Source organism: Crocodylus porosus, unplaced genomic scaffold (genome assembly GCF_001723895.1).
Source record: "Crocodylus porosus isolate Cpor-Errol unplaced genomic scaffold, CroPor_comp1, whole genome shotgun sequence".
In the NCBI taxonomy this organism is placed as follows: domain Eukaryota; kingdom Metazoa; phylum Chordata; order Crocodylia; family Crocodylidae; genus Crocodylus; species Crocodylus porosus.
In genome coordinates this window covers 102,823,096-102,850,590 of record NW_017728918.1, presented here as the reverse complement: position 1 = coordinate 102,850,590, position 27,495 = coordinate 102,823,096, and the positions used below count along the sequence as shown (strand labels likewise).

The 27,495-nt window shown below is 44.9% G+C and overlaps 1 long non-coding RNA gene across 1 annotated transcript; it reads right to left on the bottom strand.

Moving 5' to 3' along the window:
* Nucleotides 1-5,245: 5,245 nt before the first annotated feature.
* Nucleotides 5,246-27,171, bottom strand: LOC109312001. The gene is made up of 4 exons (XR_002101681.1): nucleotides 27,071-27,171; nucleotides 15,765-15,768; nucleotides 12,982-12,989; nucleotides 5,246-5,255 (listed from the first exon to the last, which is right to left on the bottom strand). It is a non-coding gene; the product is annotated as an uncharacterized LOC109312001 (long non-coding RNA).
* Nucleotides 27,172-27,495: the final 324 nt, after the last annotated feature.

Below are 27,495 nucleotides of genomic sequence, written 5' to 3'. Positions count from 1 at the left end.
AGTCTTTCCACGTGTTTGAATTACTTGGAACAAATATTGCAATATGAATATGGTATTCTTGATCCCAACACCATAACATCTGATGCTTTCAGTTTGAAGTCCCAGGAACAACAGACCTGATGGTCAGGAAATCTTTCCTAAGTGTAGGCCTGAATTTTCCTCTTCTTAACTTCCTCTAATTGCTCCTCCTTGTATTTTAACAGAGTTACATGTTGCATCACCTTTCTGATAAGGGAGGCCAGATGATTCCTTTCTGCTATGTCATGTATAAAACAGCTGGAGACACTGGCCATGTCTAGATTGCCTCCCACCAAACCTAGGATTACCATTGACATAATTAGCCCCTTCCACTCACTAAAGCTTTGGACATGCCTCCGTTTGGCAATTAAGTAGGTTTTATGGCTTATGCCATCCTGAGCACGGTCTCTGTTGTTGCTCCCAGGAAAAACCTAAGTCTGTCTTTATAGCCTGCACACTCTACACAACTCTGCCATTCATGTTGCTCCACCCTTGGACCTGGATATATACAGAGCAGGAGCAAATAAGCATAGCTAATTTCCTTGGCAATGTTTTCGAAGTAGCAGGGAGGCAACATACATGGTTACAAAAGCCCAGACATTCAAAGATATTAAGGTACCTAACTCCCCTCGATTTCAGTGAAATATAGGTATCTAAATAGAAGGGTGTAGATGAAATATTTTTGAGCAAAGTGGAGCATGTTATCTGTGTTTATACAGTTCTGTTTCAGTCTTTCTGCAGACTGAGTGTGCTTTGCTAGGCCTGCAGATTATAAAGTGGCTTTATTGTTTAACAGTATATGAGCTCTGAGCAGTACACCTAGGTCAAAATGGGCAATGTCAATAAGATAAAAAATTGAAAGAGAGGGCTAGAAGGGCACTAATTGAAATCAGGTGTCTGTGTTATTTTGTTTTTCATAACAGCTCTGGGACTATTGCTGCACTTTTCTTCTGCACACAGCCAGAAAGGCCATGAATGTAGTTGCTAGGGTCCTTAAAAAATCATGACTTTATGAAGGAAAACCAGAGAAGTGTAGAGAAACACAAAAGTGATACTTAGTGTCACTTTTTGCATCCCCAAATAGGAACGTACCTAAAGTTGTGCACTCAGAAATATAGTAGCACACACAGAACTGTGGAGTTGTGTCAACAATAACCTATTTGAACACTTGGCAGGATATAATTTTTATAGCGCTACCTATTTATATGTGTGCACACATATGTTATATTAGCAAACAACTGTGTAAAAATATTTTCTCTCTTAAACTGGGAAAATTTCTGATCTAGTTACCATTTCACTAGAAGATCAAATTTGAGCATAACCTGCTAAAGAAAGTCTTATTAGTAATTTACAGGCATTTGTTTTTCCCATATGGGTAAGTATGCAGAATAAAACAAGATAATGAATTTAATGAACAGTGGGATGCTTCATTATAGTCTCTGTATATATAGGTACTCTCCCAAAGCTAGCCTTCTTTCCACAGAAAAAAATCTATTTGTTTAAGGTATCAAAACAGAACATCATTCACAAGATGTTATAATTCTGAGTAACGTGAGATACCCACATTTTTCCTATTCCTTTGTTTTTAATGCAGTGACATTAGCTCACCACTGTTCTTCTATGTTCTTCCGTACTTTGATCATCAGTGAGAGAGTTAAGCACACTGACACTTAGTCCATGCAGCATTTGCAACCATGTAGCAGTTCTTACAATTATTGTTTCAGGCTGATGAGATGTAAGTAGACATCACCACACTGGCTTACACAGTTCCCTGTTTTGAATGTTAGGTCCTTGCAAGCTGAATGCTGGAGACATAATTATTTTCTTAAATGACAGCTGAGGTCCTAGATTACAACACAGTAATCTCCTAAATCAGGGGTGCTCACCCCTGGAGCTGTGGGCTAGATCCAGTTCCTGGTGCAGAGTCATAGAATCATAGAAAATTTGGGTTGGAAAGGACCTCAGGAGGTCATGTAGTCTAACTCCCTGCTCAAAGCAGGTCTATCCCCCACTAGATCATTCCAGCCAGGGCTTTGTTGAGCCAGGCCTTAAAAACCTCCAAGGATGGAGATTCCACCACCTCTCTGGGTAACCTGTTCCAGTGATTCACCATGCTCCTAATGAGAGAGTTTTTCCTAATATCCAATCTAAACTTGCCTTGGTTTAACTTGAGACCATTGCTCCTTGTTCTGTTGACTGCCACCGCCAAGAACAGTCTAGCTCCACTCTCTTTTGAACTCCGTTTCAGGCAGTTGAAGGCTGCTATTAAATCCCCCCTCAGTCTTCTCTTCTCTAGACTAAATAAACCCAGTTCCCACAGCCTCTCTTCATAAGTAAGTCATGTGCCCCAGCCCCCTAACCATTTTCATTACTCTCTGCTGGCCTCTCCAACTTGTCCACAGCCTTTTTGTAGTAAGGAGAGGAGGAGGGGGCAAAAGTAGACACAGTACTTTGATTTGGAGTACCGGACCTGTACTCATGAGTACTGATGAATACTCACAGTACTTATTTAGTCCTTGAGCCACCTCTCAATGGGCTGTGGCCCTGTGCAATAGATCAGGTGCACTGGGTGGTGCAGGGTCTAATCCCAGCACACAGGGATGGATGGAGGTGGTGCGGGTCCCCATGGCCCCAGTCTCAGCACATGAGGTTGGATGGAGGTGGCATGGGGTCCCAGAGACTGATCCTGGCACACAGGACCAAGTGGGGGCAGCCTAAGGTCCCAAAGCCCAATTCTAGCATGTGGGGCCAGGTGGCGGTGGCACGGGGTCCCAGGACTCATTCCTGGTGTGCAGGGATGGGATGGCGCTTGATTTGGATGTTCAGGCCCAATCCTAGTGGTTGGGGTCCAGTACAGTTTGCAGACTGGTCTGGCAGCATTTATTTGGCCCCAGTAGCCAAAGGTTGAGCACCACTGCCCTAAATAAAATACTTTTACTTCCTTGATCTGGCCTAGTGAATCCCATGCTAATCTGTTAAAGTCTATAGCAGGTCTGTCCAACTTCTCACTGGCCAGGGACCATGCATCCTGTGGGTCACAACATTGGGCCCCATGTGCTGTGCAGGATGCACCAGAACAAGTCACAGGGCCCCAAGGTGCTTTCAGCTTCATGGCACCATGCACATGGGCACTTACCCCCTTGCTGTACTGTGCACATGCCTAGGTGCCAGGGCCCTACCTTTAGCTCCCCATTCATGGGCTTTTCCCCACTGCACCACAGTGAACAGCTGTCCCTTGTTTTGATGGCCATCGGTAGTATAGCCCTGGTATATAGCATCACAGAAAGGAAGACATTTCTACATACTTTCCAAAAAGACAGTCAGAAACTCCAATTCAATTAAAAGACAAGTAAAGTAAGTTTGATTATCACCCTTCCTCTTGAGAAGATGTCCACAGCACATGGATATAAGTAGTTTGGTCTTCCTGTGGGATGCTGCTGCCCCTCTATTGATTGGAATCAGTTTTTTTCTTGGTGTGAACAGGCAGCTTATAACTGAGAAGATGGATCAAGCTTTCTTCCAGTGCTTTAGGACTTACTTCCAATCGGGCTTGAATATGCAATTGAAAAATGCAAGCAGATTCAAACTGATGCAGTTAGTATGACCTCTATCTATTCCGGGGGCATACCTGATACTCACACAAGGAGGAATGAAAGACTCCAGAGCAGTACCACTGAAGGTGCTTTTGTGAGCCTTCCCTGATTAATTTTAAACTGTTCATCTTTCGATAATTTTGCATTGCCAGTGGAGAGCACGTAGAGAAGAAAGGATTCGGCTTTGACAACATCTCCTTTCTGGAAGGCAGCACGCTTTCCTCACAGAGCTAACTAAAACAGGAGCAAGCTGAGTGCATCGTTTTCTCCACTTCCTTGTGTGACCACAGTATATAAATAATAGTATTTACTCCTGGCAGTTGACATTTAAGTTGTCTAAAGTAAATGACCTTGTAGGACAGAGTCATCCTGGAGTGTGAAGTTTGTAAAGTGATAGTGAGCTGTGTGCTCCACTGGGTAAGCACATAAAAATAGGGTGGACCCTGGGAAGGGAAAGATGAAAGCTTGAGGAAGCTATGACAGTTTAATGATATATCTGTGTTTCATCACACCAAAACACTGCTTCTTTTCTTTAATGGCAAGAGTACTTCCATTGGTAGCATTTATGTTCAAACAGGCAGCCTGCAAAACAATTGCACAACATCAGATATTCATATTGACTGAGCACCCCAGCTTCACCTAAGTGCTCTGTGAGTTATGTTTTATTTCCTTGCCTTGTAGACCAAGCCACAACCTCCACTTCCCACACTAATTCATTTCACCATCATGTGGGTGTTTTCTTTAATCTGCTAGTGGTATATACCACAATTTCCTTCTTAGCCAAATTTACCAGACTCGCCAAATGTAAAATAATTTAGCAAACATCTGGGGACAGATTTTTCTGAATACATAAATTGGTGCAGCATAAATCCAACAAAGGATCTGGTCTCCTGCTGGCAGGTAGTAGATAATGGAAGGGGAACCTGCCCACCCACCGCTGTCTGTGTCTGAGCTTAGCATCATACGCAGATGTTCCCTGCTGTCTAGCTGGAAAGAGGCAAGAGTGGCTTCTCTGGGTATCTGCATCGGGCCAGGAAAGCAGTGATTGTAGGGGGGAGGTTTTCCTTTTCCTGTGTTTGCTTCTGTGTAGTATGCAACATGGGAGGGGGCTGCAGAAGGGAGCAGGTGTTGGAAGAAGAAACCTGCCTGCTGCTGCTCTTGTCCCTGGCTGAGCACAGCACCCAGTAACTCACGTAGCCAGAGCCCATCACTGGAGCAGGGCAGGAGCAGCGCTGGGGTTCCCCCTGCACCCAGGGTAGCCAGGGATAGCCACAGTAGTGGACAGGCCCATGCTTTCTGTGCCTGCTCCCTTCCCCATCCTCCCCCACATCTTCCTCACCAGCCCTGGGATTCCAGCTTCCGGGAGAAGCTGTGAAGGTTGCTGAATTCAGCTGGAGACAGCACTTCACTGGATCAGCCCCTGAAAGCACATGGTCTTCCTTAGGCTGTACATAGTTAAGCTGTAAATACAATGAAGGATAACAGTAATACTAGAAGCCATGAAAATAATGTCAAAAGACCCCTAACCAAACATCATGTATATCTTTGGCATAACACTAGCTTAAAATATCTGTCTCTTTTAACATATGTTTTCTGCCTTCTACCCCCTCCTTTTTTTTCTCTCCTTCTTCCTAGCTTCTGCATCTCTCTCACATTTCTGGTGTTTAACAATCTAAATGAAAACTGTACTGAAATTCTAATATATTATAGGCTTTGGGGGATGCTCTTTTCTCACGTAATTTGCTTTAATTCACATAAAGATATATGAATACTAACAGGGTTAGAAGCTGATATTTTTGATAAGTCGAGTGTGGCCTTTTGCTGAATAACTAACAGTCTACCAGCTGGCTGCATTATGTCTTGACTGTTGCCTAAAGCCATTTCCTAACTCATATTAAAAAGAGATTGATGGCTTAAAGAGACTCACACCCACATTCTCTTTCTACATCCTAGAAGAATGCCATAATGATAGAGCTATAGAATAGGCTGAGCAGGGAGTATGTGCTACCTCTCCTAGTTTCATAGTTTCATAGATGTTAGAGTAAGAAGGGACCTATTAGATCATTGAGTCCGACCCTCTGCCCTGGGCAGGAGTGAGTGCTGGGGTCAGATGACCCCAGCCAGGTGCCTGTCCAATCCCCTTTTAAACACCTCCAAGGAAGGGGACAGCACCACCTCCCTTGGAAGCTTATTCCGTATTTTGGCAGCCCTCACTGTAAAGAATTGTTTCCTGATGTCCAGTCTAAATTTGCTTTCTTCCAGTTTGTTGCCATTATTTCTAGTTACCCCAGCAGGCACCCTGGTAAACACTGTATCCTCTATTTCTTGCTGCCCACCCCCTCCCAATATGTTTGTAGGCAGCCCCAAGATCACCTCTCAGTCTCCCTTTGTGGAGGCTGAAAAGGTTCAGGTCTCCCAATCAGTCCACATAGGCCTTTAACCAGTTCAGTGGCTCTCCTCTGAACCCTCTCCAGGCCATCCATACCCCTCCTGAAGTGTGGTGCCCAAAACTGGACACAGTACTCCAGCTGCAGCCTGACCAATGCTGCATAGAGGGGAAGTATCACCTCCCTAGACCTGCTCGTGATGCACCTACTCATGCAAGAAAGGGTGCAGTTGGCTTTACTTATTACCTCATCACACTGGTGACTCATGTTCATTTTGGAGTTGACTATGACTCCGAGATCCCTTTTCATAGTTGTGCTGCTTAGAGTGGTACCTCCCAGGCTATAGGAGTGTTGATGATTCTTCCTCCCCAGGTGCAACACATGACACTTATCCTTGTTAAACTGCATCCTATTCTGTTCGGCCCATTTCCCCAGCCTGTGCAAATCAGTCTGGATTTGCTCCCTGCTGTCTAGTTTGTGTACATCCCCACATAGTTTGGTGTCATCAGCAAACTTGGACACGGTGCTTTCTACTCCCTCGTCCAAGTCACTAATGAAGATATTGAACAGTACAGGTCCCAGGACAGAGACTTGGGGGACTCTGCTGCCCACATTCCTCCAGGTAGAAATTGACCCATCCACCACCACTCTATGGGTGCATCCCATAAGCCAATTTTCTACCTACTGGACTGTGTAATAATCTATGTTGCAACTGTTTAGTTTATTTATAAGAATTGGGTATGACGCTGTGTCAAAGTCCTTTTAAAATCTAAGCAAATAACATCCACCTCTATTCCTTCATCCAAGCATTTTGTGATCCGGTCGTAAAATGAAACCAGGTTAGTCAGGCAGGATCTGCCTGCTATGAGCCCATGCTGATTGCCTCTTAGCATCACTTAACCCGCTGGTCCCCCACAAATGTGATCCTTAACAATTTTCTCAAAGGTCTTGCCAAAGATAGAGGTGAGAGTAACTGGTCTATAGTTACCCAGTTCCTCCTTCCTCCCCTTCTTGAAAACAGGGACCACATTGGCCCTTTTCCAATCCTCCAGGACCTGTCCTGAGCACCACAAATGTTCCAACAGTTGTGCTACCGGCTCTGCTGTGACTCCAGCTAATTCCCTAAGTACCCTAGGATGAAGATCATCAGGTCCTGTTGACTTAAATACATTCAACCCCTCCAGATGCCCCTTTACTAGGTCAGCACAAACAGTTGGTGGATTGGTATCTAAGGTCCCAATGGGATGCCTATTTGTATTTGTGTCCATGAATGTGGATGCAAAGAAATCATTTAGAAGCTCCGCTTTGGCCATCCTATGTTACCAGTTGCCGTAGTTCATCGTGAAAGGGCCATAAGTTACCCTGCACTTTCTATTTGCTTTCTATATACTTAAAAAATAAAGACTTTTTGTTATCCTTAACTTTTGCTACCAGTCTAAACTCCATTTCCACTTTGGCTCTCCTCACTGTTTCCCTGCAAGCTCGACCAAAGCAAGTATACTCCTCCTTGGTGGCAGCCCCCTGCTTCCATAGCCTGTAGGCCTCTTTTTTCCCTATGGGCTCTCCTGGATTTTTCTGCTCCACCAAGAGAGTTTCTTTGCTTTTTTGCCCCCTTTTATGTGTATTGGGATGGTCCTTTTCTGTACCTGCAGGATTAATCCCTTGAGAAATGCCCACCCTTCCTTGACTCCCATCTCTCCAAGGCTTTTAACAGTCAGTCCCTCCCTAACTAATCTCCTGAGCTTGTTGAAGTTGGTCTTCCTAAAGTCTAGTACTTCTGCTAGTTGTCTTCCCCACCTTTCTCTAGATAGTGAACCCTATCAATAGGTGGTCACTATCCTCAGGTTACCTTGCACCTGCAGATCCCCCACCAAGTCATCCCCTGTGGCCAGTACCAAGTCTAGTAAGGCAGTTCTCCTGTTGAACTCAGGTTGCTGGGTAGCCAAGAGTACAAGATTCATTGGGCTAAATGAAGAATAAGCAAGAGGGAGAGTGACTTAGTAGCACTATGACAGACAGAGTTACTTTAAGTAGAAAAACTGCAGCTGGAGAGACCAGGCAGTGGCAAAACCTTGCTGCCCAGGCAAGTGGGAGGCCCAGGCAAGTAAAGGGTTGCATTTGCTGCCAGCCAGGGGCTCTCTGCCTAGATCGAGCTTGCTGTATGGTAATAGGCAGCTGGAGACCAAAGGCCATGACTGCCAGGCTTGGCAATCCATCATAAATTCACAGGGCGACACCTAGCTGGAACAGGAAGGAAGCTGCTTGGAGTAGGTGCAGATAGAAGTGACAGTTTTCAGCCAATCTGGTCACAGAAAGCAGTTTATAGCTGTGATCAAACACAAGTTCATGGCTGCAAACAGCTTCAAAAATGGCTGATTCATGGAAAATCTGACCCCTCATTGCATGAGGTATCAGATAGATATTTCAAAGTCTTTTGTAACTTGTGTCTGCAGAGCTTCCAGCCTATTGCTGTTTTCAGAATGGAAGGGGGGAAAGGGGACTTCAGTCTGAGGGATTTTCAGCCCGCCCCCCCCTCAAGGTGGAAAGGAGTTCCAATTTACCCACTGCACCCTTCAGCACCAGCTGGGGAGCACCAAGAACAGGCTCTGTCCACTGCCTTTCCCCCCCCTCCCATTCTGAAAAGAGTGAGCACTGGCAGAGGACCTTGACTGTTGATATGGGAACCTGAATGCACCCAGTAAAGGTGCAGAAAGACTCTCAGGCTGCAGCTAAATTCCCCTCCCCTCTGAAACCAACAGTGAACTTCTGTTTGGTCTGGGGTAACGCTGCAACTCAGAACACTTTGCAGTAACCATTCTGAGTTACAGCTGGGAGCTGCACCCTCTAAGTCACCATGGCAGCCCTGAGTCCTGAGGTGGAAGACCTGCAGGTGGTTAGGGAGCCACCTGACCAGAAGCGGGCTGGGTTTGGGGCATATAAGCCCAGGGCTGAGCTAGTCAGGCAGGCTTGCCTTGTAAGTGGCTGGATAAAGAGTTCCAGGCCAGAGAGTCTGCTAGGGAATGTCAGGCTGACTTCAGGGCCATAGGTGACTGGTAGGGGGAACATGGGGGGGAGCATGTGCCTGCCGCTGATGCCACTGGCTTCTTCTGCTGGTGCTTGCCAGCTCCATCCTCACTTCCAACACTGCCAGCAGCTTCTGTGGGTGCTTGCCAGCTCAGTCCCTGCTGCCAACAGCTTCTCCCGGTGCTTGCCAGCGCATCCCTACCACCAATGCTGCTGGCAACTTTTGTGAGTGCCCCTCCAGACTCAGGAGGCACCAGTTGGCCATGTTCAGGGCTGCTCTCAGAACTGGCAGCTGAGTATTGGCGCTTTGCAAAAGGAACACAAGCCCAGGTAAGGAGAAGCTGGGTTGCAAAACAGTTAGCTATTGCTGTCATTGGCTATACCTAGAGCAGGTGAAGTTTTTGTTACAGTTCATACTGGTGATTTGTGGAAGGGATTGTGAGGGGCTGGTCTTGGAGGTCTCATTAGTGCCCTAGGGCCACATGATCATCTTGAGACCTGCTAGAGGTAGGCTCAAGGTGCAGCTAGGGAGCCCAGTGCTTGGGGAACAGTAGGGCTTGGGGCTAGAAGCTGCATCTTGGTAGCTGCTGTTTTATGGAATAAGCTTCCAAGGAAGGTGGTGCTGTACCCTTCCTTGGAGGTATTTAAGAAGAGATTGGACAAACACCCGGCTGGGGTCTTCTGAAGCCAGCACTCTTTCCTGCCTAGGGCAGGGGGTTGGACACGGTCCCTTCCAACCATGAAATCTATGAGCGGAGGTCTGACTTGGGAAGCCCTGGGACAGCGTCCCTTTTTCTAAAAGGCAATAACATCAAAGGTATGGTGCGTGAACAGGAGAGCACCCAATAAAGGCAGACTAGGCAAGGGCTGAACAGCCAGCACGGGGTGTCATGGCCACCTCCTGGGATGAGCTCCTCTGTGTTGAGGAACCCATTCCCTTGGAATGGGGAGATCCTGGTCTTTGGTTATTAATTGCCTCTGTTCTGACCTATCCCCTGCTGCATCAAGCAGCATCCAAACCATGTATCACTGTCCATCTGAACATTAAAGGGCAAAATCTTCACATGCTTTTTTGATGAGCATTCTTGCAAGTAAAACTCAATCAGTTGAATGCTCATGGAAAGTGGGCCCTAAAGGGGCATAAGCACAGATGGAGTTAATTCATTTCTAAGTTCTAACATTCTTGTGGATAATTTTCGAAGCTCTAATGCCGTAGATGTGAAACATTTCAGACTTTCTTGAAGGTCTGGGCTACAAACACTCAGATGAGCTTAAATTCAGTGATACTCATTTGCCATCTCTTCTTTCAACTCATTAAGCCAGGGATGTCAAACATATGGCCTGCAGGCTGGGTCCAGTCCACAGAGCCAGGTTATCTTTAACCTGGTGACAACCAAGTGCCTGCTAGAGTGCAGACCTGTGCTTCTCGAGCCCCAGAAGCACCTTGGCTTGTTCCTCCTGTGGCAGCATCCAAGCCGCTGGGATGCCACACTTCCTCCCATGGTGCTGCTAGAGCTCCAATGGTACTGCTCTTACCTGGGAGCTTGGCAGCCAAGCTGGCAAGAGTCATGGCACTGAAGCCCAACTGCCCAGGAACACTGTGAAGAGAATCTCAGCACTGCGGTTTTTTCCTGCAGCCACAGCTAACGGTGGGGAATTTGGGACCTGTTCCCACCAGGTCCTGGACCAGCCAAGATGCTGTATACGCTTGATGCAGCATGTTGCGGGGTGGGGGAAGCTGAGGGCACAGTCAGCCTACTGGGCCAGTCCTGTATCACTCATCCAGCCCATGGACTGGCCCTGCACCACTCCTCTGGGCCATAGGGCCAGAGAAGTTTGAGACCCTTGCATTAAGTCATCATCTTGCATAAATGCAGGGGTGTACTAGGCTAATTTAAAGCAGTTCATGTTCAACATTTTCATTACACTAAATGACTTGAATGGCTGAGAAATCTAGAGGAACCCAAACTACCATTTCAGGCAAATACACTGTTTTATCAAGCTAACGACGTATCAGGAGGCTCTATATAAAATTTACAGTCTGTGGATTGCGTTAAACATTTTGGATCTTGCTGATGAACTTTTCTGGGGAAAAAAATCATAATAGTTTTAAATATTACAGTTAAATTTAGTATCAGATCCTAGAAAAGCTTCACTTACTAGGAAAGGTATGTCATTTCAAGTGATCTTGAAACATGTGGGTCTGATTCTCATTTGTTCTATGGCCCCTATACATTAGTAGAAGTATTTAAGGGTCTTAATTTAAATGAGAATCAGGCCCAAGGTGCCTATGGAAACTTTTACTAACCCTCTTCTCCCTGTTTACTCTGCTTCATTGACATCAGTAAAATGATTGTCAGAACTACAACTATGCAAAATGTTGGCAGTGAATGCTGAAACGTAGTTAAATGAATGCATTAGCACAGACTGAACTCAGACCATGTTCTGCAAAAGGAAACCTAGACATATATTTTTTAAAGAAACTCAGATTGGGCTTGAGTAAATTCATGCAGTTTTATGGTTTTGTATCAGAACTATTCAAATATTGTCAGTATGCCAGTTTGATAGAAAACTGGGTGTCATTTGAAAGTTTTGACTGAGTTCTCTTTTTTGAGAGTTGGGATTTATTTGGTTCCTGCCTTTCCCTTTTGCTCTCCAACTTCTAGCCAATGTATACATAGAAATATCATCTTGAATCAATTCAGTTTTAAACAAACACAGTGCTCTTGTAGGAATGCCCTAATACAAAGAGGAACATCGAACTGAAGGGGCCTCCTGGGCTGATGAGTTCAGTCCCCTGCATGCTCTGGCAATAGTTAACAAAATCACCACTTCAAACCCTCACCCATAACTGCAAGGAATGGTATTTGAAATGCTGAGAACACCTTAGCAAGGTTACACAGCAGGGGAGAGGAGGAATCCCAAATCATTTGTTCCTTCTCCTTCACGGTATATTTGTAGAGTGATCACAGAGTCTTGGCCTTCTCTACCCACTAGACAGGCTATACTAGGCAGACTAATAAAGGTTGGACAATTTTTGGGGAAGAGCCAGATTACAACCTATACTGTGGCTGCATGTTTCTGTCTCTGCCACCCCACAGTCTCCAGCAGTATCATAACTGTGACACTGGTAGCATCCCTTCTTGAGACTCCTCAAAACAGAAATCTGTGTGCAACTTCTGCAGACATAAACAGCTTCTATAAATTACATCCACACAGCATTAGGGACAGTGCCTAGAGGCTTGTGTACACAGGGTCTGGGGTGAGTTGTTGCAGTCTAACTACATCCAAGTTTGAAAATGGTGCAAGGCACTTTTTATGTTACACTAACTAAAGGCTTGCAATGGTGGAGCCTGAAAGACTATACAGAGGAGCTATGACAATGATTATAACACTATCATGTGTAAGAAATCCCTAGAATCTGTGGCTCCAAATGCTGCTAAGGCAAAGGTGTCAAACATACTGCCTGAGGGCTGAATCTAGCTCATGGAAACTCTCTATCCAGCTCAGTGAGCTATCAGTTGGCTACTGGAAGCTGGGGAGCGTGGCATTCTGCAGAATGCAGGGAACTTTGGCTCTGCTAGGCATGGCCACTGGGGGCAAGCATGGCTTGTTGCTGCTGCTGCCACTAGGCCTCATCTGCCACCTGACGGTGCCATGGTTAGACCCACTGCCACTGCTGCTACCACCACCACCACAGTAGCAGCTATTGTAGCAGTCCTCCTGTCTAGGAATCTGGCCTTCAAGAGGACCCATGGTCCAGATCTGGCCTGGGTTTCCAGATGAGTTTGACACCCCTGTCCTAAAGAATGATTCAGAAGGTTCTTCCCAGCTACAGATGTCTCATTTTGTCTTTATGAGCCACATTGCTTCCTAGCACTCCACTTGAAGCCGTTTAACTCCACACCCCCTCACCACAAAGAGCAGAGGAATTAACTGCTACAATTTTCACCTTAGACCAGATGTACTTTTTGGATGCATCTTCTCACATCATGCTTTGTTTACCCTGTTCCCTTGCCATTTTCTAAAAGTGGATTTATTTTAACTCAGCTGGGGCTTTTGACATTTGATACTCTCTAAATGCAAATAAGTAAATAAATAGATTAATTAATAAATAAAATAACCAACAGTAAAGCTACATGGGAAATTGTTCATCTACTAACTTGCAGCAGTATTGACAATGGATGCATTATTTATGGGTCATTACAGACAGCTTGGAAAGTTTATCAGGACTGTAGTTTATGATTTCAGAGGAACTACAAGTACTTCAAGTGTGGACTTTTGTGTCATTCATTTTGTGTTGTTACTCTAAAATTAAGCTTTTTCTCACCATGTTTCCTCCTTTGATGACCTGACATAAAGAATCTGTATCATAGGCACAGTTGTTTGTCTGTATTTATTGTTGCTGTTTCAGATTACATCACATCTTTGCTATGTATGCTTGAGGTTTTTTTTGGGTAGATGATCAAAAAGAAAATAGATTTCCTGGAGTGAGGAGGAGGGAATGTTCTTGTGTCACATGGCAGCAATTCTTTTTGCAAGGCTTGGTTCTTATTTCAGTCTGGCGTTTTTCAAGCTCCCTCCATATGTGGCATTTAGTGACACTTCAGTGACCTTGTTATACCAGCATTCAGCTGTCACAGTGGTATAATAACTATCATGGACAAAGTACAATAGATATATCCTTTATTTATCACTTGCATTGAAAGCAAAGTATGCATCCTCTCTTTAACTAGCTGTATTGATGCTCTGATCAATTAGTTACTATTCACTGGTATTTTTTACACAGTAGTGTCAGCATGGCAGGGAATGGGTCAGACCTGGCATCTCCACTTCATTTTGTTCTGTTTGGAGGGAGAAAGTTCAGATGAACAAAACATGCTTCTAATGAGAGGAAGAAAGACCCAAGGGCTGTTTCCAGCTTATTCCAATAAACCAAACTGGTATTTTTGCTTCTCACTTTGACAGGATAGCAGCTTCGCACTTAATTTCCACAGTAACTATTTGGTAAGGGATAGAATATTCCCTTCTCTAGATAACAGTGGGTGTGCCTACACAAGATGCCCACTGCCTGGTTGTTACTATGTAGTCATTTAGTACCTGGATAACCAAGTACTAAATGACTATGCAGTAACTGGCATTACTGCTCAGTAGCATCCCAGCATGGTTGCTTAGTGATGCTTATTGTGCAGTAGCTTATTACTACTGCACAGTAGATCATTACTACTGCACAATTGTAATGCATTGTGGTTCTTGCCCAGCAACACTACTGTGCAGTAGTAATGAGCTACTGCGCAGTAAGTGCCTCATGTAGACACAGCCAGTGAAAATGGCAATAGCTAATTCTATGCTGAGCAATTGCTAAGTACCTGCAACCTCAGCCCTTCCACAAATCTCTACTCAGTCTTTGGAACATCCTACTACTGCTTTAGGAACATTGGACTGGAAGGGGCCCCCAGTCAGTAAGCTACCTTTATGACCTTTTATACTGTGTCACCAACACAAAGCAGCTATATACTCTAAGCTGGGTTTATAGATGCTTTGCATTGCTGGAGCTCTCAAATCATTAATAGATTATATCTGTAGAGTTTGAGACGGGGATTTGCATGTTCAGTTCCATTAGGCAGCACTGAGAATTCTCGGACTAGGAGTGCAGATAAATGTTTGTAATGAAATGGTTGGGAATTTGGATTGTCCTTCACTTTTCTTGCCAAAATCAGACATCCAGCCACTATTCTTTGCATTCTCAATACTCAGTGCAGTCAAGGAAACCAAACTTCTGCCACAGCTTTAGGTGTTTGCAAAATAATTAACAGGAATCAAACTCATACCTTGTCAGGAAAAAAAAATCTATCAATCTATGTGAGCAAGAATAAATCAGCAATTAAATGTAGTCCAGTTCTCATCTTGGACCCAGTCTTGCATTCCTTGTGTACCTGAAATTCTTATGGACTTTTTGCAAGTTTTAGTTGCTCAATGAATGCATGATCTGGCACCCTTGGATTAATGAACAAGTTCTTTGGAAATGATTTACAGTATTATCTTTACAAGTTAACTGGATATAATAGTAGATAAAAATGATATGTATGTAGAATTTGGTGGGCATGGTAGTTATTGGGAGAAAAGTAACTTTGATTCAAGTAAATCATTCTAATGAATTTCTGACTTACTCACAAGCAGATCATTCCAACCCTGGGTAACATTGTATGCCTTTACTGAAAGGCCCTTTCTAGTCCTCTTGTATGTATGTTTAAATGCATTATTTTATTATCATAAGAAGGTGACAATATCCAGACCATCCATGTTCTGGGTGAATTCTCTAATTAAGCCCTGGACTGAATGCAGGCCCTACCACAGTACCCCATCTCAGATATGGAACCAGGTATTGTCAATCACGAGTGAATCGCTATGCCTAATTAACAACTTGAGCCAGGTGCCTGTGCTCCTGAGATGGAAGACAGTTCAGACAAACATGAATTAACATTTTTTTTGTTGGCCACTTCAGGGCTTTCTGAATAACTCATTACTGTGGTGTCTCATCTTTTATGTAGCATGTCTAAATCTGAATTGCTCATAGGCCTCTCTGAAATCTCTTCATTGACCCTTGGTACCTAATCCGGTCACACTGAATTACCCTCTGGAGCCAGGAGCTTCATACTTAGCAATGACCCACTGAGCTCAGTAGTATCTACTGAGCTACACTATAACTGTGCCCTCCATCTCTTTGGGCCTACCTCTTGACTGCCCTGACATTTAATTCAGTAGAAACAGACCTGCTGATGAGCCCACAAATATAATCCAGAGAGAAAAAACAGAAGACCTCTTTTTGTGCATAGTAGGATAACTTCTACTTTGTGTCAGTTGGTAGCTCCATAGCCTTTGCTAGAGTTTCATCAATGTCTTCTGTTGTATGTCATATTTTGTCCTTATTTTGCATATCATCACATGTATAACGGGCTTTCCCATCTCTTTATTCTCCTTTGTGACATATGCTCTGGCATATATAATTTGTTTTTCCCTTTATATTTTGTTACAACACTGATTAGCTACTTTCAGGTACTAATATGTTCCTGGATACTATTCTTTATTAATAATAACCATAATTACTTTACAGGAAACACTGAGACAGCAAGGAACTCCTCCACTAAATGTTTATTATCATCAAAGTTCAAGAACTGGCAACAGAGGAGTCTGAGGTGCTCTGTGTCTTTTGCTTCAGGAAGATGCAGCCAGCTGCACTGAGAATTCTACCATGCTCAACAGTAATTGAAGAACAAGGTTCTCTCTAAGCGGCACGTGTGCACGGCCGTGCACAATAAAAAGTCTTTCTGCGCACTAATATTTTAATGCTGTGCATTTGCCCAGAGAGGAGCTGGTCTGCGGCTTCCTGGAAGCTTTGGGCACTGCTCATGGAGCGCAGCTTGGAGCAGAGGCACTTGGTCCAGTGCAGGACACTTACTGGTGGTAAGTTACCTCGGCTGCATGGGGGGCCACTCTGCTCAGCTCCACGCCTCACCACACTGGCATCCCTACGGGGAGGGAGAGCAGTGCAGGGCAGGCAGCGGCTCCACCCCAAGGCAGGGGACTGGGCCAGAGCCGGGCACCGCGTGGGCTCTGCCAGTTCCAGAGAACTGCTCTGCTCCCCAACCCCTTTGGGCAAGCTTTGCCCTGAGCCCTGATGCCTTGTGCCTCTTCACTGCCACACTGCTTTCAAAGGCTGCATCAAGGGAATGTCGAAGTATGTGCAGAGACTGTTGAGGTGCAGTTGAGCATGAGAGGCTTCATGGTTGCACTATTTATGTGACTGAGGAGCACTGGACTTTATGGTGCGGCTTTAAGGAGACCCTAGAAGAGTCAAGATGTGTGGAGATGGGGGTCACAGCAAGAGTGGAGCAGAGGGCATTGATGCAGTGTGCAAATTTAAGGCAAGGTTTCTTTGGCTAGCCTGCAAATTTGGGAACAGATGTGACCCTGAATTTGCCAAGTACATGCTTGAGACCTATCCTTCCTCCAGGATTTCAGGGAGAACTGGGCACCAAGGTAAACATCTTCCCCAAGGGGCAGAAACTTGGAAGTTAACATTTATCTTCCCATTGCTTCCAAGTTCAAGATGATGGGAATGGGGTGGAAGATGGAAGGCCACCAGGTTGCCTTCACCTGTCTCTAGATATCCAGGGTGGGCACTGTAAGACTCAACAGGAGACCTGCCCACCCTCACCCCACACAAACATCAGGGGCCACCCATGTGCCCTCACTTAGCTATCTGGCATGCATTGGGAGGGGCCTGGGCTCTTCCCGGGGACGACTTCTAGTTATTGGCCTTGCAGCTGAATCCAAGTGTAATAATTGGTTTTTAGTTAATTTCTTTAAGTTAAAGAAATAACCATCTTTTGTTGTTATACTGTGTTATACTGCGGGGCAGACTGATGTGGTGCATGCCGAAAGGGGGAGGTGGGACTAATTCAGGAATGGATCAAAGCCATGCACTCACGGACCAAAACAACATGCTCACCGACCAAAGTGATGCACTCATGGATCACTACACCATAGAAAGAACATCATTGAAGAGATGTCTTTTTGTGAGAGGCAAGACAGTCTTGATGTTGGATTAGACATAGGTCATGTCTGAGACCAGATTGCAGGGCACATTTTGCAATGGACTGTCTAATTTATAGGACCCTCAGGTCATGAGGCCTAAATTGAGCTCACACATTCATTTTCGTTTTCACTTCACAATGACAAGTGAACTTACTGTATAAAGAACATATTGATCAATAATATTTTATATACAGCTGCTTTATCATCTGTCTATTGGTTCAAAGAAAACACTAAGACTGTGATGATCCTTGCACTGAACTTTTTCCCTTCCAAGGAAGAAAGACTATCTGAAAACAAGTCACACTTGAAGAAACAAAGTGCAAATGATTCAAATTTCTGTTATATTTTTATCAAACATCATATCCTGTTTTTACCTCCAGTCAGGTCACCATTTGGGGAAGAAATGCCGCATGCTAGATTCATCTTAGTTTTCTTAATATACATTCTTATTAGTTGCTGACCTAATTCAAACAGCTGTCCCAGTCTGAGTGACATACAGGCATTAATATAGTATGATGTTATTATTAAGAAGTGGATATTTGCTTTGTCACACACACATTCTGCAGCAGCAAACTTCAGAAGAGAGGAGGCAGAAAAAAAGTCTCCTTTTATTGTCATGTGTCCAAACTGATGAACTGCCAAGAAGCAAATGGATTTGAATGTCTCCTTTTGTGAGGCTATAACAAGCACTCTAGGTGAACCACTGCAATTCAGTATTTCCCCCTTTTTGCTGTTCTGACACTTACCTTCTGCCTTCATTAGATAAACTTGCCATTATTATTTATGCTTCTTACTCTTGCTCTTCTTTGGCTTTACTTTATATGGAAAGAACAGAGAAACAGCCTCCCTGAAATAAATGTTAGTACTGTCAAGGGCTGGAAATCTCTCTGTTCCTATGTTACAGCCTGTACAGTGAACTGTATTTCCCAAACAGACATATCACGCAGAAAGTCAGAGACAGCTAAAAGTGCATATTTGTCATATGATCCATAAAATCTATTAAAGTGTGGCAGTGAGACACTTCTAAATATCCTGCACAGATGCCTGATCTTACAACAATAAAATTCTTCAGTAAGCATTTTCTGTTAGGCAGCAACTATGCAAGAAACCTAGCTGTCTTTATTCCAGTCTTTACATGTGGGAGATCAGTGTCAAAAGGAGGTGCTTATACAAAAAGCAGTACATCGGGGAACTATATAGAAATAGTTATGTAGCAAAAAGACTGGGTCTTTTTCTTTGATACTTTAAGCCAGGAGTGGTTAGCCTTTGACATGGACAGAGCTGTCCCTAGGGTATGCTGAATTGGGGTGGGGACCCTGAGGAGCCGGGTGGAGCAACTGCAGCCCCTCCCACATGGCCCACCTGGAGCTGGAGGCTCAACCCCATGTCACGGAAGAAACACGGAGACCCCTCCCCTTTTGCAGGGGTACCACAGCCCTGTGCAGTGTTAAGGCCCCACACAGGTTGATTTGCCCCAGGCCGTGCACACTCCTAGGGTTGGCTCTGGATGTGGGTGTCACAAGTGGCATGGGAAGCCTCTGGGTGTGGCACATGGCAGACTGGAGAGGGGACAGGCAGCACAGTAACAGATAGAGCAGAGAGCAGAAAGCAGAGCATCGGATCAGGCAGGGAGCCCAGGACAGGAAACAGAAAACAGAGCAACCGAGTGGACTAGGAGCATAGGACAAGGAGCAGAAAGTGGAACAGAAGGCCAGTCAGGGGAAAGGGACCAGAATGGCACTCAGGGATCAGAATCACACATAACAATTTGCAGCACCCCGGCCAAAAAAGGGTCCCCCACTGCTGTAAGATGGCTCCAAGTCACAAAAGTGGGATCTAAAAATGATTCTCAACATACAAAGCTATCACTGCATCATGGAATTGATGAGGCAGGAAATTTATGTTAAAGAGATTAAATTCCTGTTATCTTTGGTCTCTGCTTTTAATACATTGTGCCATTGTACCATTTCATAAAATTGTTAATGTCTCAAACTGTAATATTCCTCTGATACACCAAGAAAGAAGAGGGTAATATATGCCTGTAATACACCTGGAATGAAATTAACAACAAATTAACAAGTGTTAATCTCATAATCCCATAAGAGGTGGAACCCACTGCCTTACCCACACAATATGTTTACTCCAATCCAAAGTAATTTATTCTGGATTTTAGTCTGCAATAAATTTACTCTGTAATAAGGAGTGGACAGATGATCAGCTCTCCTAAAGTAGCTGTCTGGCCAGGAGGCAGAAGAGTCAATTTGCATTGAGCATATAGCTACCCTCAAGTAAGATTAGCAGTAGTAGTGGACACGCCACGTATAGGAGTAACATTCTCTAAAGAAAATTTATGTGCAACATCCTCAGAAATAGCTTTACACTAGAGGGCAGAATTTCATTCAGACTACATGCTGTGCATCATATATCTGCTCTACTTTTTCTCTGGAGTAAAGTGAGAGTATTCCATATGTGCCTGCACCCTAAATCTTGGTGATGCAGGAGCATGTGTTCCAGACAGGAGTGAATGATAAGTTCAGCTTTAACTTAAGCAAGTATCCATTGCACCTACATTTTACAGCCCTTTATGGAATGCCAGATCTATTTCTGGCAGGTTTACTATAATGCCAAGTTTCATTTATCATAATTGTGGGGGAAAAAACCTCTTGGATGCTTCTGTTGCTTTGAATTGGAGTCCAGTAGTTAAAGAGAATCTCATTTTATGTTTATAAACAGTTAGCTTTTAGCTTTCTAGCTTGAAAACTAACCTTAATGAACAAGATAGCATCAACCTGCAATATTACAAAATTCCGTAAACTTTTATGTCAATTGCATGATTTGGTGAAGGGAAGCAGGAAGAGGGAACTGACGTGACAAATGGGGCTAGCAATAGTGTAAGAGCCCATGCTACAAAAGATGATTACAACTGTCTCTTTTGCTGTGTTACAACATCTTAAGTAAATATTGTGTGCCTCTACGTTGCCGTATGGCGATGTTGCTATGGTGCCATGCTTTAGTACTTCCAAAAGGCACAGTAACCACCCGTACTAAAGTACAGCACAGTACAGGTAGTTCCTGTGCCATGCACATGGTGCATGGTTAGATTTTGCTTGCTATGGCAATGTAGCTGCCGATTACATGTAAACCCATGTGATCACTACGTCACCATAGCTCACTGTATGGCCACATAGTGTGTTGCTATGTTGCCATAGTGCACCATGTGGATGCATCCATTTTATATTAAAGCTTTATATGGAGCTTTAATAATTTCCAATTTCCTCTTGAGTGCACCATGGGAAGGGAAAGGAACTAAAGATGATAAGAGGTTAACAAGTCTGAGGTAGTCATCCAGCTGCTCATGGCATGGTACACAAAAGAAGGGAGACCAGCTCTGAGACACAGAGAGAGAGAGAGAGAGAGAGAGAGAGATTGAGAGAGAGAGAGAGAGTGGGATGGCCAAAACGAGCAAAGCCTCTAAATGGTTATTTGTACTTGATTGGCTTTTTCATTGTTGTAGCTCTTTTGTTTGATGACCTTAATCCTATCATTGGATAGTGGAACAACCCACCAGGTGACAGTCTAGCAGTTACCTTCTTGGACACGATAGAAGACTGGCCAGCACATGAGGGTGCAAATTAAGTGGACTCATTTTATCTCCCGGTGTCCTATCCAGCCTTCCCCACTTTATAGGCCACATTCAGAGCTTGGCAGCCTGTGGCTCCTGGCTGAATCCAGCCCAGGAAACTATTGGATCTACCCCAGAGAGTGGGGGCCTACCTCAGACCTGCCACTGCCAGAGAAGTTTGTTGACTGGTGAGCTACATTGAACCATCTTGTGGGTTCTTGATTGAGCAGACCAATGATCTCCAGACAGATATTCTGCCACCACAAGACTGCACCCAAAACTCCATTATTAGTGTAACCTAAGTTGCAAATATGTGCTGTTCTGGATTAAGATTTAAGGGTTGTTGTTTTTTTCAATGGGCTATGTTTTAAGGCAAATGTGATTAAGTTCTCCACCCACCTCTTTCTGCTTGGACAAGAAAAGAGTGCATGCAGCACACAATGTGATATGCCTCAGTAGCAGAGCTGGATATTGCAGCAAAAATATTTCTTGCATGACACCCACTTATGTGTCAATAATATTAATAATAATAGTAGCTCTTATGAAGCACATTTCATGCATAGGCCAAAAGTGCTATACAAAGGAGATCTATATCATCTTACTGCAGTAAGTTCATTTGATATAGTTGTGTTCTCTCCCCCTCCTTTACACACACTTTCTTCACTTTCAAATCTGGTTATTTCTAGTATTAATAATGCAAATATTAATAAAAACCTAGGAACTCAGAGACTCAGCTGGTATAAATTTGCCTAGCTCCACTAGCTTCGTGCTGGTTAACACTAGCCAAGGCCTCCCCCCTCCCTTGAGCAGATATTGTAATTATAAGAATTGATTTCAGCATGGCTTATGGGAATACACAGTCAGGTATACTGTTGTCTCTACCACTTTATCTGACCAATTACAACTATCCAAAATAGTTCGGATAGCAAAGAAACATTTGTAGAGAAAAAAATTACTCCCTCCCCCCCATCAAATATGTTAACACACTGAACAAATTAATGGAAATTGCAATCGGCTTGTAGATTTCCATGATAGAAAATAAGACTAAATTCATAGGACAGGTTATTTGGCATGAATTATTTACACAACTCTAAAGTTATAATAAGTTCGTCAAATTTGCTTTCTCACTTTAATGATATGAAACAAGTGTTATCTCAGTACTAGGAAGAGAGATCTTACATAGTGAGTAAGATGCATTTGATCTGGCCTAAATTTACTCTGGTGTAAACTAATTTGAAGTAAGCAATTTTGGGCAGGCATCTACACATGCAAGGATTAGGGAGCAGATTTACTGTTTTTTGCACCAAGTTTCCTGCAACCCTGCAATGGGCTCCTGCCATCACTTGGGGGAGCTCCAGGCTCCAGGCTGCAGCTGCCAGCACCCAGCAGCCATTAAAAGCCAGCCCCCTCTGTGGCGGTGAGAAGCCCCAACAGGTGCCAGGGAGGTTGGGGGAACAAACAGGCCACCCACACCTCAGAAAACTTACCTTTTAGAGCACAGCTGAAGGCGGAGCCATGGCCATGTGAGCCGGCATTATGCCGGTTCTTTAATCAGCTGCTCCCGAGGCGGGGGAGCACCGGGCCGATTACGGCAGCTGGAGACGCTGCCGTGGGAAACTTAAAAACTCTGCCAGAAGCCGGCAGTGGAGGGGAGAGGGAAAGAGAGCCAACTGGGAGCATGCCAGGCAGGCGGTGACTCCTGAGACTGGCAGGACTGTGGCTGCAGGCGCTGCGCCTGCACTTGGGGCAGGGGGAGCAACATCCTTGCATTAGGCTGGGGAAGACCAATCCCTGGCTGCCTGAATTTTGGATTCCATAAGAGCGTCTCTCTCTCTCAGAGAGAGAAAGATGCAAGATCATGGGAGCCCAGCCCTCTGGCACCAAGGTCTGGGGACTCCAGTTGCCCTAACATCAAGGCAACCAACCAGTACTGAAGCTGATGCCTTACTCCTTAGTAAAAGGGCTAACAGGGAATGGTGGAACAATGGAAGCAACACCCAAGCAGTTGGTGAGTGGACGGGGTGTAAGGGAGGCGGAGCCCCGAGGAATATCATGGCAAAAATGTGAGTGTCTCTGTCACCGGGTCACCCAGGAGAAAGAGCACCACTGAACTCTTCCTTTTACCCAGTAACAGCAAGTCATGGCAGGCGAGTTGAGGGGGAACTCAGGTAAAGGGGAACAGGACAGTATTCACCACACCCACTAGAGATGCCACACCCTCACTGCTGTCTGGCTAGCCCCTTCCCTGCCCAGGAGCAGTGTGCCCATCTGGGGCAGCTCTCCTTGTCCACTCTGCCTCCCTGTGCCAAGGCTGCTCTAGCCCTGCCCAAGCAGCAACAATCAGTGCCCTGCACTCCCACTGGCCATGGTGCTAGCCCCAATGCCCACCCCCCACCTTTGGCCCCAGGACAGCCATGCACCTGCCAGTGGTGGCTGAGGCACCAGGTACAAGAGGCCCTGGCCAATCACTTCCTGTAGGACTCCCCACTCCAGCTCATCTGTATCACTGGCCATGGACCCCCAACCCTACCTGCCCATGCCCACGATGTTCACTGAAGACATGTGTCAGAAGAACAAGTTTTTATTACCCTCACATCAAACAGAGCCCATTCCAACCTCAACAAAAGAAGCCCTCCCTCCTACATCCCTCCCCAACACACAGAGTTCCCCTCCCTCCACAACAAACAGAGCCCCTCCACCACCCACACCACCTAACAACAATACAAAATCCTCTTACCTGTGCAAACTATTTACAAAATGTTTGTGGTGCCCCAGAGTGTGGGGCCATGCAGTGGGGGCACCTAGGGGGCAGAGCCCAGCATCTTGGCCTCTGGGTATCCCCCTGCAGGTGTGAACATTGCCGCCAGTGTGGCAGGTGGGGGTTTGCTCAGGGGTGATGGTAACCGCTGGTCCCACAGCATGGGCAGCTCTCCCTCTGCCAGGCACTGCCTGTGGCTAGCAGGGCCAGCATGCAGTCCTAGCCCTGCTGCTGGCATCTCTGGCTCTCCACCCACATGAAGCTGGGCAAGTGGTGGGCCTGGGCCCAGGCCAGAGGGGTGGGGGGCTGGGTGGCAGCAGACCTGGGGCAAGGGCTGGGCCATGGGCTCCTGGGGGCTTGAGGCACAACAGGACTTCCTCCCAGGCCCTGGTGGGGACCTGCTGCAGCGGAACCTCCAGGGCCAGAACAGTGTCCAGCACCCAGAGGTCATCATCCATGGCCTGTACTGCCTGGCCCAAAATGGTATTCTGCTCCTGCAGCACCTAGAGCTTCTCACACTCCAGGGCCAGGAGCTTGGCCTGAAAATCCTGCTCCTCCTGATCCCATGCCCATGGGTGACATCCTCTGCCTCCTGGGCCCATGCATCCTCTGTACACTCATCCAAGACCGCCACCATCCACTGGAGAAGGATGATGCAGTCTACCTCTGGCAGACCTGGTGCATCTGTGTTGCCCTAGCTACGGGCACTGGCAATCCTGAGACCGCATTGCCACTAGCAAGTCTGGCTTCTCTCTCGCATTCAGGACCCTTTGGATTATGGTATCCATAACTTGGTTGATACAGCCCTGATTTTGTGGCATTGGTAAGAGGGGCCAACTAGCAACATACACCATGTTTAGATTAACTTCTTTTAATTAAATATCATTGTTATCAAACAAAATACCAATATAAACCTCAGATTTCTAGGATCCCAGGGTGTCCTTCTTATATGTTATTTCATTTTGGAATATCTACCACCAAAATTTTAATTACTTAAGATTTTTGTAGGTCACCAATCCATTTGTTATCCATTATGCAATAATGAGTATCAGGACTTCATAAGAAATGAAAGCCTCGTCAACAAATAACAAGAATAAAACTTGTCTAAAAACAGTAAAGTTTTTTCCAAATCTTTCTGCTCTTTGTTATATTTTATACAGAGGCATGAAGAAAGTTAAATAAGTTATAATATCATAATCCATGTAAAAGCTTAGAAGTCACAGATGGTTAGGATTATTATTTTGGTTAAAGAATAAATTGCAAGAAAAGATTAATTTCTAACCACAACATACTTTAAATATTGAGCATTTTACAACAACAATAAATGTACTTTTACATGTTAAATCAATAACTAGACAGCAGGAAAGTACAGGGAATATGTGCACACGGTTTTGTGTATATGCATTTGTTTCTCAATGAAATATTTCAGAAAGTATTATATTTGATGTCAGCAGTTCCTTAAACATTGACACATTTGTAACTATGTGATCTAAGGCAGTCAATAGATTAATAGATTAATAGATTTTAGGAGCTGGAATGGGCCTTACAAGATCATCAGGTCCTGTCCCCCTGCACTTGGGCAGGAAAGACTGATGGGGTCAGATGACCCCAGCAAGGTGGGCGTCAAGACGCTTTTTGAAGATTGCCAGGATAGGTGACTATACCAATTCTGGAGGGAGTCTGTTCCCAAACCTTGGCACACGAATTGTAAATAAGTTTTTCCTTATGTCCAATATGAAGCAATATTCAATCAGTTTGTGCCCATTGTTTCTTGTCTTCCACTGGGGTGTCTTGGTGAACAGATACTTCCCCAGGCCTTGATGTATGCCCCTAATATACTTATAGGCTGCCACCGAGTCCCCTCTAGGTTTTCTCTTCTCCAGACTGAACAGTTCCAAGACCTTCAGCCTCTTCTTGTATGACCTGCTCTCCAGGCCTCTAATCATTTGCATGGCCCTCTTTTGGACTCTCTCAAGCTTCTCCACATCTTTCTTGAAGTGCAGCACCCAGAACTGGATGCAGTACTTCAGCTGCGGTCTCAACAAGGCCAAGCAGAGCAGGAGGATTGCATCCTTAGTCTTGCTTGAGATGCTGTAGATGCATGCCAGTGTTTGATTCACTCTGCTAGCTACGACATCGCATTGGTGGCTCATGTTCATTCTGTGGTTTACATGTCTCCCAGATTTCTTTCAATTGTGGTCTGGCAAGCCTGTAAGTATGTTGCAGATTATGCCTCCCCATATTATTCCTCCCCAGCACTTCACATTTCTCCTGGTTAAACGTCATCAAGTTATGATCCTCCCACCTCGCAAGACTGTCCAGATCAGCCTGTATCCCCAGCCTGTCCTCGAATGTAACCACACTCCCCCATAATTTGGTGTCATCTGCAAACTTTGCCAGTACCCTTTTAACACCCGATTCCAAATCATTGAAGAACATGTTGAAGCACTGGTCCGAGTACTGAACCCTGAGGGATGCCACTGGTCACCTTGAGCCATGTTGACTCAGTTCTGTCTATTAATACTCTCCAGGCCCTACCTTGGAGCCAGTTACCTAGCCACCAGACCATAAAGTAGCTGAGGCCACATTTTTCCAATTTTACCATAAGGACATCAAGGGAGACTAGATCAAAGGCCTTTCTGAAGTCCCTGTATATGACATCAACCTCAATTCCCTTATCCAGGTGGCGAGTTACTTGATCATAGAAGGAAAAGAGGTTGATCAGGCATGACTTGCCCACAGTGAAGCCATGTTGGGTGTCCTTTAGAAAATTGTTTTCTGATAGCCTGTATTCTTTGATCATTTTTTCCAGGATTTTACCAGGGATTGAGGTCAAACTGATTGGTCTGTAATTCCCTGGGTCTTCCTTTCCGCCTTCCTTGAAGATATGCACCACATTGGCCATCTTCCATTCTTATGGGACCTCTCCTGAGTGCCACGATTCCTCAAATCGCTTTGCCATAGGTTGCACAATGACATTGGCGATTTCTTTTAGCACTCTTGGGTGCAGTTAATTCGATACTGCTGACTTGGAGATATCCAGCCTCTCTAAGTGTTCGCCTACAAGAACAACTATGGGAGGGTGATCACCCCCACCTTGATCATCTTGTATCCTGTCAAGCAGGCTAACAACCTTGGACTGATGGAATACTGATGCGAAGTATTCATTTGGGAGTTCGTTTTTCTCTTCAGGGTCGGTTATCAGCTGTCAAGGTTCTTTGGGTAAATCTGATATCTTTTATTAGACCAGCCAAATACAGTAGTTGTAAAAATTTTTCTTCGCAAACTTTCAGGTTTAAAAACCCTTCATCAGGCTGAGGAAACATCTACAGTTGGTGTGTGCTCTTCCTGGATGGAATGAATAGTAAAGAAGACAGAGGCTGGTATGTGTGCAAGAAAGCCAGTCAGTGAAGATGTAAATTGAGGAGTCAATGGGTGAGAGATGGAGGTGGGGAACAGGGGGAGGTCTCCCCTATGTATTTTTCATCAGGACAT